The sequence below is a fragment of the Procambarus clarkii genome, chromosome 55, assembly GCF_040958095.1.
Source record: "Procambarus clarkii isolate CNS0578487 chromosome 55, FALCON_Pclarkii_2.0, whole genome shotgun sequence".
Taxonomy (NCBI): domain Eukaryota; kingdom Metazoa; phylum Arthropoda; class Malacostraca; order Decapoda; family Cambaridae; genus Procambarus; species Procambarus clarkii.
In genome coordinates, this window is record NC_091204.1 from 20,228,495 (window position 1) to 20,242,207 (window position 13,713).

The 13,713-nt window shown below is 41.8% G+C and overlaps 2 long non-coding RNA genes across 5 annotated transcripts in view; one reads left to right on the forward strand and one right to left on the reverse strand.

The window, feature by feature from the left end:
- The window catches only part of LOC138352908 (uncharacterized), a 560,090-nt gene extending 548,089 nt beyond the window's left edge, over positions 1-12,001 (forward strand). For all 3 annotated transcript variants that reach the window (XR_011222962.1, XR_011222961.1, XR_011222960.1), the window contains one exon: positions 11,766-12,001. This is a non-coding gene — a long non-coding RNA (uncharacterized lncRNA). The remainder of the gene's footprint in view (positions 1-11,765) is intronic.
- Positions 1-13,713, reverse strand: part of LOC138352909 (uncharacterized) — a 421,267-nt gene that overhangs the window by 208,092 nt on the left and 199,462 nt on the right. The window lies entirely within an intron of this gene.

Here is a 13,713-nt window from a genome sequence, read left to right on the forward strand (position 1 = left end):
CCAGCGTGCGCGCGCACAAGATGCCTACACTTGTCCCGTTTCCTCAGCTCGGAGGAAAGGTGATTGTCTGCAAAATGATTGACATGCTTCGAAACTCCATACACTCCTAAGGTGGGGATACAGCACTTCTAAAGTTGCTTTAACTTATTTATCTTTAAAGTTAAATAAGTTGACTTTATATTCATAATGACATTACCCTTTTCAGCTGTCATAACACTTCGCATATTTTTAGATTAAAGCTGTAATTTAAATTTTTTTTTGGTAAACACAGCCATAAAAACAATCGGCATTAACATTGCCAAAAAACGCATGAACAGAAGTATAACAGTCGTATAATACACAGAGGTGTTTACCCAGGCTTATGTTTCCAAATTCATAAAGCCCCAGAGCACTATAAACCAACACTAACAAGGAGAGAAACACTTGATCAAAAAAATAAGAACAGTATAACATCACACAAACAAAAGCTGTACAGTACATAAAATGAAAACATTAACACTGAATACCGGACCACAGGGAACCGGCAGACCAAGAGCAAAAAAGACAAATATGCGGAAACTTAGAATATGGCTTTTTTAATGCATAGCACAGAAAAGATACAATAAACTTTACAAAGCAAACTCAAAATACAGCACAAACCACCAAACGAAGAATCGGAAAAAGTACACATCATAATACGGAAACATGCACAACCATTTCCCACAGCACATAAAAAGATAAATAAACCAACACAAAGAACCACACGTACAAAAATCACAATTCATCTGGACATAGACGACGAGGGTACTTCCTCCTGTAGGCATCCCACAGAGCCCACTCCTACGCGGAAACGTGACCACGCGATCGCCGTGGTCGATACATGTAATTGGGAGTATCCAGCACGGCGCCCTTCACCACGGGGGTGGAATACAGGAAGAGGCTGCACACGGGGGCGGCTGCGCAGAAACAAAACCATAAACACAAGTACGCGTGTGTATACACTTATCCATGTTGTAAATGTGTAACACTCCCTTGGGACACAACAAAAAACGTCTGTAATTTTCTAGCCCGGAAAGTCTTTCGTACTATGATATGGTTCACTCTACATATGGCATCGACACACTGGTAGTACGGTATTTATTATAATGCCAAAAAGAATTATTTTTTTTCTTGTTTCTCGGTTTGTTGCATCGGGAACCCTTTACTTTCCCCAGATAACCAAATAGAAGCTGCCTGTGGGCCACATGTGAGGGATCTTTACTTTCTCCTGCTGCCTGTCTTCACAATGCTGGTCCAGATCTGGACTGGTGTACTAGTGAGACGGAGCAAGATTGAGGACAGAATTTAACTTTTAATACCTAATCTCCAAAACAGGTTCGGTGTGTTAGGACAAGTTTATATTTGAGGGGCGACAGGAATGCCAGTTAGTACAATGGAATAACACGATATTAAGTTTTTAAAACTAGAGAATACTTATTTACAATAATATACTTGGGATACCTGGGGGGGGGGATATCCCTAAGGAACTAGTCCTCGGGGCCCATCGTCCCAAGGGCTTCCTCGTTGATTGGGAATCGTAGACTTGCGTTGACGAACCATCTGTGCTCTCCATCGACTTCAAGGCTCCGAGTATGGCATTTTGCCGGGTTCACGTAAGGCCCTCACCCACAAGGGTTCTGCAAATGCTTTTTATTAATGCCTACAGGCTCTGGCGAGTCTCTGCCACAAAGACCAAGTTGTTAGCGAAGGCCAGTGTAGAGATCCTCTTGCTCCTCGACTTCACCCCTGCACAGTCCTTCTTGGCGTCTGTAATTGCCTTGTCGATCATTAGACTGAAGGGGGATACGGGGTCTCCCTGTTCCACGTCGTGTGATCAATATTGCCTCTGATTTCTGACTGATGACCGTCGAGGCCTCATCGTATCCCGACATGATGCATTTCCTAAAAGGCTCTGGCATGCACTACATGGCTGGATTGATGACGCTATCAAACACCTTCTCCATATCCAGGAACGCGAGGTGCGTGCAGTGACGCAACGCCCAAGCTGTAGCCAGTAAGGCGTTCAGCAGGTTTTCTGAACATTCCATCAGTTGGCACGAATGCCTCTTCAAATGCTTAACGATGCGGACGTCCTTTGGGGAATCTGCTTCCCAATAGCTTACCACGATGGTGCGGCTATTTCGTCAGTTATGGGGCAATAGTTTGTGTTCAGAGGGGTTGGGGATCTTTGGGATCAGCACTTGGTTATGTGAAGTGGTGGGGCAGGGAGGGGGTGGGGGCAAGGACTAGCTTAAGAGCCACTAGTATTACTGCTTCATTAGGATTTATGGACTTGACAAAAGGTTGATCGAAAATGAAGTATTTAAGATAAATTTGTCTTCATACACGGGTTTGCATCGCTTATCGTCTATATAATGAATTTTTACCATTAAACGGCAAGTTCTTAAACGGGCCATAATTTAGAGGTTCAATTTTCAAACTTTGACTGGATCTATATGAAAAGGGCTCAACTGGTCCGTTTCAGCATTGCAGCCTAAATAGAAAGAGGAAAAATGCAACTTTATAAATAGACGAATTATATACATTTTCAAAATTACTGCACTAAAATTGTCAACTGGTAAGTGTCATAGAAATATCACAATAGCATATAATAATTCGATTTTCATTATCCAATATCTTAGTTTTACTAAACAGTTTTGTCCTCCCCAAAAATTTTACATGTTTAAATGTTCATAAAACCAATAAATGGACTATAATAAAATAAATCATAATTGTAGACATGAAACTTACACCTTATATGTATAGTTTATGTAAATTGAATAGTAGTAGTCGCCTTGTAGTTGTAAATTAATTACTTGAACAAAATGGTTTAAATATTGTCACTTGTAGCCGAGGTTGATAGATTTCTTTCGAAATTGCAACATCTACATATAGGCATGCGTCCAGTAAAGTTATTTATTAACATCTTTTATTGAAATCGTCAGATTAGGCAAAATTGTAATTTTGTCAGTCTTATTGAAGTGAGGATAATGCTGGTATTCACTGTCACACAGGACAGAGGGTCACACGCAAGACAATAGGTCTAAACTGTAGGCTGAAGTACATGTATATCATAGTTACAATCAATGTTTTAATGTATGAATGTGAAAACAATTCTATTGTGCATTGCCACACAAGGACAGGGATGGTTTTAAGTGATGCAGCTTCGAAGAAATTTTATGTATTTCCTTAAAATGGACAAACAAATTTTGGATAAATTGTTAGGATGTCATACAGAACAAGTCAATGGAAGTTAGTTGGTGGTACAATAGGCTAGGAGGTTTAAAGTTTCTTTACTGTTTCACATTCAACAATAGTGTTCTAGTGAATGCATAAACGGTTTATCATAATTTATAATCCGAATATTCTGGTTGCGGCTCAGCGTTACTAACTTGCCAGATTTGTCTATAACCAGGGAGAATTAGTGTAGACTCACATTGCCTGGTCCAGTTACTGTGCTGACCATACAAATGCCTATTACAAACGTTTTCATAGCTTCTAATAATGCAGCTTTTAGAGGTCTGGTCATTTCTTAGGACTTCTAAATCTGAATTTCTTGTATGTTTTTTAAGAATTGCATTAGATAATCCAAAGTCATAAGCAATGCTTCATTCCTGCAAGAATCATAGCCAATCGATCTACAGTCATGTTTTCCAACTCCAACATGGGATGGGATCTACACAAATTATATAAATTATTGGGGGAAAAATTACATTAATATATTAAAGCTACTTCAGACATACATTGCGATAGGTTATTTAAGGGCTGCAGAGAACTTTCACAGAATATCACTCCACCACCATTGAGCTTGAGGTACTCTGTGCCTAGATGTACTCAATAGCTCTGTCGTGCTTGCCCAGTTCAATCTGTGTACTAGACATGATCATTTCATTCCCTTTATATACTGCACATGCACAATCTGTTCTACCAGTGCCTAACTGCAGAGCCATGAGTAAAGGCATAGGAATCGGTTGGTTTGAGATTTTGAAGCAAGGTGTGAAAGTTCCATAAGTCGCCTGATTAATTTTTTTTAATTTATGTAATGAAAATATAACTCTCAAACGTACTAAAAAACCAAATGCAAACCTATTAGAATTGATTCGAAAATTTCGGACCCATCGCCGAAATGAGGACCAGCGATGGGTCCTCGGTGTGTCACCTTGGGAACTGATGTTGCAATGACACTAATAGGCACCTGCCCTGTAGATGGGGTCAGCTTCCTCATGAGCCTTCCTCGGCTTGGTGGTGCGTCACATTGATTGCTGCATAAACTTTTTCATGTTGAAGTATCAATCGGGTATGTTGTTTTCCCCTTTGCTTCTCTTGCCAATTCAGGGGGGGGGAAAGGGTTTTGATCTAGCTATAGAGCCCCACGACCCAGCCACAAGGCATGGGCCTCGAGGCCTCGCAGCAGTAACCCTACAAACATATTACAACTAAACTAAATTCATGTTGTGGCCTACTGTGTACAAAACAAAATAAATGTACGTGGAGATGCATAAAAAAGTATGTACATTAAAATATAATATGAAACAAAATAAAATAGGCATGTCACTGAATGAATAGCGTCTCCTGAGGAGACGATCACATTCTAATGGCATACGTGCGTGGAAAACACATCACAGGGAGGACATGCCTGGCTTGAAACAAGTAAAGTCCCCGGAAAGGCAGAGAACATACACGTATGTGTCCCTCCAGCCGTAGCTTATCCTCTCACGGGTTCGGTCAAGCCACCCACCATCTCCTAAATCAGCCACTGGGGAAGTGGTACCCCAAGATAACGTCCGGTAAACTAAGCCGGAGTCTACTCAGCCTAGTTGCTTCTGGGTGTCGGGTGGACTTCCCTTGTGCCCCATGTCCATGTCCAGGGGTGATCATTATCAACCTCTTCCCGTGCTCTTGAACCACATACGATAAATCGCGTACGTCCAGGTTAGGGCTTTTACGGAGCAGATCTCCAAATCTCCGTTGGTCAAGCCCAACCTCTTAACACGGGCACTCTAAATGCTGAACTCGCCTCTCCAATTCAAGGTAATTGAAGAGGCAGAGACGGCATTACCACCGGTGTAATCCCTGACCCATTGAAGGATCTCGGGTGCCATAGCGGTCACATTTGCTATGGTGTGGCCGAGAGAATGGAAAGCCATCAGCCGAGACCTGGGTGTCTAGGATTATGGCCTCGTTACTATTGCAAGCAATGATGTTTGGCTTGCAAAAGGTCCCACCATCGGGTATCCTCACCTCCCTCACCATCTCATACCCTCGCTGTCTCAGACGACCAGCTGCGAACCGGGTGATATCGTATGACGTATCACCCGTGCTCCATGCATCCTTGGACATGCTTGTGAGATATGCCCAAGGGTGCCTGGTTTCCTGCATGCATCACACATGCCGCTGGGACCTTGGCGACCCATAGCGGCCCTTGACGGCGTGGCCAAAGCGTTAGCTCTCACTTGGACAGCATGAGCGAACTCTTCCCCCCCCCCCTCCCCCCGCTCAACATGTGGGTGCTGGACGAGATCCACCCAAGGCACGAGGGAACCTCGCACGAGGACCTCAGTCCAGCACCATCGGCCGATTCGGCTCCACCTCGGAGGATGTAACCCTCCAGTCTCCGGAGAGGACATGCGCCGCTGCCGAAGATCTTTTCTTATTATAAAGACTTTGGCACAGATTATACTGTGCCCTGTGCTCCTTCTACCTCCCTGAGGTAGACAAAGTAGGCTGGTCAGATCCCATCAAATATCATGCGTTGTAATTGATGGCCGTCACTGTGTGATGTAGACTATTGCATGACCAAAATTTTTTTTTTTTTTTTTTTTTTGGGGGGGGGGGGAGAGAGTTTCCGAACTTGGTGTAGGCTAATTTGGATTCTGAATCGTCCCTCCAGACACCTCCATGTTTTTTTCACTACAAGGTTGTAGTAGATCTTCCAGACTTGAGTCATGTGCTTGCTCGGTTTCTGAAAATGTACAATGGTCTTATCGTGGTCTTCCCATTTGCAATGTCTTGGTAGAAATTCCATGTCTTTGATTTTAGGGCGGTGCACGTGCACTGGCTTCTCGTCAGTGGACGTTGCATGGAACAGTCAGGACAGGCAGGCATCTCCCATTTGTTATAAGTCAGTGTTGTCCCTGATAGCTTTTGAAGTGTGCCTGACGACCTCAGAATGGTATTGTCAGTTTTCCTTCTCCTTTGACCAGTGGCATTCGTGTTACCTTTTGACTCCTTCACTTCGACAGCTGACTTCTGCAAGTTGCATAGCTGTGTTGCAAGTCTCTTGCTAAAGTGATTTATACACTCGGTGTTTTCCACATTTTCTTCTCCACATGGTCCAGCACCGTTGTTCATTAAACAAATTTTTTTTGCATGGAAGTCACTATTGCCTACGATGGTCGTATACTTTAATTTTATGCTCGCCATTCTGTGCATCAGAGCTGCTGGGACCACATTGGGGACAATGGTGGCTGGAAAAATTGACCATAGTAACGTTTTCATAAGATACAGTTTGCACCACGGCATTGCCAGAACCATGTAGTACTTTTATAAATTTCAGTTGTGACGAGAGATGTAGGTGTTAAGGCAGTCTTCTCTATGGCTGGTGTAAATGCCAATCGCATTAAAAAAAGAGAAACAAAATGTTGACTGCTTGGCAGTTGTCTCCTGTGGTAAAGTGGAAGGGAAAAACACGCAAAACAAATCTTATCTTTAATTCACTTTAAACAAATATAAACAAAATAAAGATAATCCCTTGGCTATGTACAGTGCAGATCAAAATATATACAAAGACAAAAGACATTATTTTATTTTATAATTACGTTACTCTAAAATAAGCAAGACCAAATTAGTTAAAGATGCTGTGAATAGTGGGAATAATAGAATCTAATATACATCACGTATGCTTAGATAGAAACGTCAGCTCGAGAGCACAAGAATATTCAGAGGCAAACTGCTCATGCGAGACCATATATAATGATGCAGATGGCGCTGGAGTCGCATGAAGTTGCTGATTCACTAATGGGGAGTGTTGCTTTGACGTGGTCGTTTGGTGATCGACGAGGTGGTGCGCAGACAGTGAGGGAGGCGGGGGGGGGGGGTGAGGAGAGTAGGGTAGTGTACCACCTTTAGAGACGTTTGTTATTCCACTTGTATACTATTCTTGAATGTGATATCATAATGTTGCAGAAGTATAGAAGTAATGCTATGTAGGAAGGAGCTGGCTAAATCTCTCTTGAAAGAGATTATTGTCACAATAGTATATGTAAAATAGAATAAGTCACCTTGTAGTTGTAAATTACTTGAACAAAATGAAGTTTAAGATTATGCCACCTGAGGTTGATAGATTTTTTTCGAAATTGCCACGCCTACATATAGGCATGCGTCCAGTAAGGTTATTAACATCTTCAGGCAAAATTTAAATTTTGTCAATCTGAAGATTTAAAGTCGTAAGTGGAGAAAAATTCACTGTCACACAGGACAGAAGGTCATACACAAGACTGTCTAAACTGTAGGCTGAAGCACATGTATATCATGGTTACAATCAATGTTTTAATGTATGTGAAAATTCTATTGTGCACTGCCATACAAGGCAGGGATGGCTTTATACGTGTTGCAGCTTTGATTAATGTACATAAATTATCTTCATTCTTTAAAATGGACAAGCAAATTTTCGATAAATTGTTAGGATGTCAAGAACAGCAGAGTTAATGAAATAGGTTTTTTTTTTTTTTTTTTTTTTACACAATAGGCCAGGAGGTATAGTTGTTTCACATTCGACAAGTGTTCTAGTGAATGCATTAAAGGTTTATCAGAGTTTACAATAAATATTCTGGTGGTGGCTCAGCCTCACTAACCTGAAAGATGTGCCTATAGCCAGGGAGAATTCGGGCATTGACTCTATATCACTGCCTGCTCCGGTTACTGTGCTGACCATACAAATACCTATTACAAAAGTCGTCATTGCTTTTAATACTGCAGCTTTCAGAGGTCTGGTCATTTCTTAGGACTTCTAAATCTCAATTTCTTTTGATTCTAATAATTGCATTAGATAATCCAAAGTCATAAGCAATGCCTTCATTCCTGCAAGCATCATAGCCAATAAATCTACAAAGTCATGTTTTCCAACTCCAACATGGGATGGGATCTACACAAATTATATAAGTTATCATTGGGGAAAAATTACATATTAATATATTACAAGCTACTTCAGACATGCACTGCGATAGGTTATTTAAGGACTGCAGAGCACTCGGAATATCTCTCCACTACCATTGAGCTTAAGGTACTCGGTAGCTAGATATACCCAATAGCTATCTGTCGTGCTTGCCCAGTTCAATCTGTGTACTAGATATGATCATTTCGTTCCCTTTATATACTGCACATACACAACCTGTTCTACCAGTACCTAACTGCAGTCATGAGTAAAGGCATAGGATTCAGTTGGTTTGAGATTTTGACGCAAGGTGTGAAAGTTCCATGAAAGTTTCTAGATTTAAATTTTATTTTTTGTAATCAAAATATAACTCTAAAACGTACTATAAAACATAATAACCTATTAGAATTGGTCAATGTGGGTCCTGAGTGTGGCACCATGAGGACTAATATTGCAGACTAATAGGCACCAGCCCCATAGCCAGGATCCTCAGGAGCCTTCCTCGGCTTGGCGGTGTATGTTGTTGACTGCTGCATAAACTTGTTCATGTTGAAGTACCAATCTGGGATATCATTGAGGTAGACCAAGGAGGCTGGTCAGATCCCATCAAATACTAGGCGTTGTAATTGATGGCCTTGACTGTATGATGAAGTCGACCATTGCACGACGAACAAATGTTTTTTTTTTGGGGGGGGGGAGTTTTCAAACTCGGTGGTGTAGACTAATTTGGATTCTGAATCTTTCCTCCAGACACCTCCATGGTTTTCTTTCACTACAAAAGTTGTATTTGATCTTCTAGACTTCAGTCATGTGCTTGCTCGGTAGCTGGAAATGTACAACCATCTTGTTATCGTGGGGTCTTCCTATTTACAATTTCTTGGTAGAAATGCCATGTCTTTGCTTTTAGGCCAGTGCACGTGCACTGGCTTTTCATCAGTGGACGTTGCAAGGAACAGTCAGGACAGGCAGGTATCCCTAACTTGTTTCCAGTCAGTGTTGTACCTGACGACTTCAGAATGGTATTGTCAGTTTTCCTTTTCCTTTGACCAGTGGCATTTGTCTTCCCTTTGACTTCTTTACTTCGACAGCCAACTCCTGCAAGTTGCGTAGCTGTGTTGCAAGTCTCTTTCTAAAGTGATTTATACACTCTGCTTTTTCCACATTTTCTTCTCCACATGGTCCAGCACCATTGTTCATTCCACAATTTTTTATGCTAGTCGCCATCGCCCACGAAGGCTACCTGAATTTTATACTCGCCCTTCTGCGCATCAGAGCTGCTGGGACCACATTGGGGACAATGGCGGCTGAAAAATTGACCATAGTAACGTTTTCATAAGATGCGGTTTGTACAACGGCGTTGCCAGAACCATGTGTTATTTATAAATTTCAGTATTTTAAGATTTTTTCGAAGTTATAGCCCCTTAAACCGCGCAATATATATAGATTTCGGTAACAAAACAGAAACCGCGCAATACATTAATAGCCGTTTGTGTTTAGCGCCTTAAGGAGACAGATGGTAATACCGTCGGGGCCAAGAGCATAAATTATGGTATCCTTCTGTGCAGTAAGAATTTTGTGATGTTATTGGCTTCCCAAGGTCACTCACTGTCGGGGTAAAGGGCAGTGTCTGGATCGGATGTCCTAGACAACTTTCCCTCCCAGAATCGAAGGAGCTTATCTGGACCCACCAATGAGGGTGTCGCCTTAGTTTCCGGAGAGAATATGCCAGCCGCCTCAGTGGTTAGTTTCGAACAGGCGCTGGCACTGCACTCTCCATGCCTTTTGGTTCATTAGTTTGATTCCACATTCTACGGAATCTCTCTAAAAATTGTCACCAGTGGCGATGTGACGGTCAGCTAGTGTGAAAAGATGGTATCTGACTAATCTTGAAACTTCACGATTGGACATGGTAATCTTTGTGAAAGGAACCTGTGATAGTCTGCTACTTTCGATGCATATAGTTTTCATAGCTTGAAGTGTAGTGTTGTGAAGATGTTTGTGTTGAGGTCAGTCGTCTAAGTTATGGTGAATAGGATGACTCCCCACATTGCAGTTAGTGGCATAATTAAGGTGCAGAAATGATTATGCTGTACCAATATTTTAAGACCTCATTGCTTGAGAAAACGCATCTCTTCCCCCCCCCCCTCTCTTTCCCCAAACGCGAAGATCTGTGTTGGGAATGAACGTTTCCAGTGTTCCTACTGTTGGGAATGAACACTGGGAACGTTAGAGGCGTGGTGTATGTATGAGATACAGGACAAGATACCCTTCGGGTAAGCTGGGAAGTGGGTGTAGCTGAAGAATAGCCGGTGAGACGACAGAGAAATGGAGCCAGGGCTGAACACAGTTGCATGGCAGATCTGAGGCTCTCGACAACCAGGCCAGCTAGGGAGGGAGGCCGGGTCTTGTGTGGGGGGTGACGGGACGAGGACAGCTGTAATCTAGTCCAGTCTTTTTTAAGCTTAAGTCTTCGGTGTTGGTCTTCCCGGTGGCGGATATGGAATACATCTATTCCAAACGAGCAAAATTAGGCCCCCATCCCCCTAAAGAGGGGAGAGGGGGAAGGAGGGAAAGGCGGCTGCCTTCAGCGTATGATGGCTATTTTTTCATTAATTTTGCGTTGTTTAACTCGCTGATGTTTGCATCTCTCCATTGCTGGTCGGGGTTTAGGCCGTCTGATGCGTCGATGAATTTAATCTTCGCTCTGCTGCTAGGGTCGGGAGTCTTCCCGTTTTGCCAGGTTGCATAGGTCCCTCCGGGTGATGATGAATCCGCGGATTAATCTCACCTGTAGTGTATCCTTGACTGGGAATACACTACGCTCTCCTGGCGTAGTGTATCCTTTTTCGACCCCCATTTCAACCTGCGTCGAAAACCCAAGAGCTAAAAACGTCCGCTTCAGAAGAGGCAGAGATGACCCGCGTGGCACGTTCTTGCTTTGCGATTTGGGCACGGGAGACGCCCGACCAGACTATTCATATTGTCAACTGGGGAGCAACATCAGAGCACGTCCGCCCCCCTCTGGCGACCAGCCAGCAAATTTCAATCTTAAATAAGTAGCACCATGGTTTAAGATGGCTTTTAGAGAATTTTCAGACTTTTGAAAACATAAGCGAAAATGCCCTCAATGTCTAATGGGGCTGGAGAATTCTTGAACCCACGTTCCTCGAAAGAGACGAATATTTACACAATTTAAACACGGTTGTGCCCATCGTAGGTCTTGTTTGATTTGAAGATACTCTCCGTGGATCAGAGGGACGTCTCTCATAACGTGATTACACTTAGTTTCTTGACGTCTCCCTCTCCCTGTTGTCGTGGGGGTGAGGTAAGGAAGGCAAGTGCCTCCTTGAACTAGTTGATACGCTTGCTTTAACTCGTACATGTCAATTCCTTAATATAGTATTAGATCTCAATGTGGTTTACCTTTTTAAACTGTTCACTGATAAAAATAAAACTAGGTATTGGTTCACCTAAATTTCTACATGGTTAACTTGGATTCCAGTTTGTACAGAATCTTTCCAGCTCGTCAGTACAGCTGTTAAATCCCAAATCACTTGGTTTAAATATAAACTAAAGAGGTTCGTCTTCATTTCAGTTAATGACGCGAACGCTGTGGTCCTGAACTCTACAAGGCCACCTCTTTAATCTGCTGCAGTCATGACTTTATTCTCGTCAGACTTCTCAATTAGGCACCTGTTGGGCAAGCCTTCTCAACTTTCCTCCAGCTTCACGACGGGGTGAGGGCCTATGGTTTCCCGTAGGTCCAATGTAAATAACTAGTTGTGAAATCTGATTTGTAAACATTTTATTTTAATTAAATTTAAAATAATTTCTTGGTGTTTTTTTCTAACAAGCACGATTTACTAACACATTCATTCGAATAGAACAGGGTATCATTGCCATATCGCCATTAAATTCACCAGCTACGAATATTGGAAATTCTTAAAACATGTCTCTGGACTTTAAGCACGATAAACATTTCTCATGAACCAACTTGATTATCAGTAGTAAAATAGATTAAATAAAAAAATTCCACTTTTGGTGAAACGTCTGGTGTTGAGCAAGCATTCATGTGGGGGAAACCCGAATCGTGGGATTTTTATTCTATTCGGTTATAAAATAGAATTCATTAACATAAATTATTTATTAATACTTATAATTTCAATAGCGGACTGCATGAATTTAAAATGGACAGATATTAAATTCTCGCATCTTTTCCTACTTAAGCTGGGGGGGGGGGGTTAGTCTATCAATTTAAATTAATATTGGTACACGGTTAATACTACATGGATTGGTAAATAAAATGGAACAAATACAGCTTGTCTAGTTATGGCCTGGACAAAAGATATGAACAGAGATCACACAAATACGCCTTGTAGGGGAAACTAGTATAATAAGTTATACTAAGCAATTAACAGGGTACCTTGCCATGCAGTTTAGCCCAACATATCCTAATCTAACTTGCATTACTGGCCAGGAATGACTAGATTTAATGGGTTATCAGATACAGAACACATCCCTTATTGTTGAAGAGAGTGCTCTTCTGGAGCACTATAGATAATGCCGTTATGGGAGCTGTTCACGTACCATAATATAAAGTAGAGGGGAAAATAGTGGAGCTTGGTGACCTCCACGCGAGACTTCTTTACGTTAAATTTAATGGCGTCGGCCCCGCCCCCTCTCCCACTCTCGCATCCGGCTCGACACAAGATGCGATTTTATAAAGTAGAGAAAGGCGTTATATTTAATATTTTTTAGTACCGATAGTTGGTTCAATTGGATTTTTTATTACCAGTTCGGATATATTTAAAAACTTCAAATATTTGCTGGCATTTATTGGCGACAGGGCAATGATCCACCGTTTTCTTCTAATGAATTTTAGTAAAGCTCTTTTCCCCGGCAGTGCTTAAGAATTACCACTTTTGTGTTGTATTCAATTAAAACTATATTCATTGGTTTTGCTTATAAATGACTTTAGTATGGTGGAGCTCGTCTCACTTTGAATAGAGCTGCAGCATTGACCGTTTATTAAGTTATAAATGATCGTGATGTTCACCCATTATTCGTGATTTAAATTAAGCATTCATATAGTTTATTTTTTCTTCTACAAATCATTAACAAATTCCTGTTCTTAAGTACAGAATAAATTCACGCCACGCAATAAAGGCATGTCGCAGAAAAATTCATGAGCCGTGGCATTTCCTTGTTTATATAACTGGAAAGTTCCTGTGAGAAATAGAACAAAAAGTTTGATTTAAAACGCCAAAACTCTGCGAAGATTGTTCTTTAAAACCATACTTAAAACTCTTAAGAGGTTAAGTAGGGGTCCAACAGCGTTCAGAGGTTTGGGCCTTCATTAACTTAACCCTGCATGGCGTAAACATTCGCAGTGGGACTTGCCCATCATTTTCCTTGCAATACATGTCCTGACTTCCAAGACGAGCGTGTCTCTTTTCCGACCGTCCCTCGCGGTCGCTTGTCCCTCGATAGAATTTTTAGCGACTCGGATACTTTTGATATCGTTCGCCTTATGCGTTTTTGTT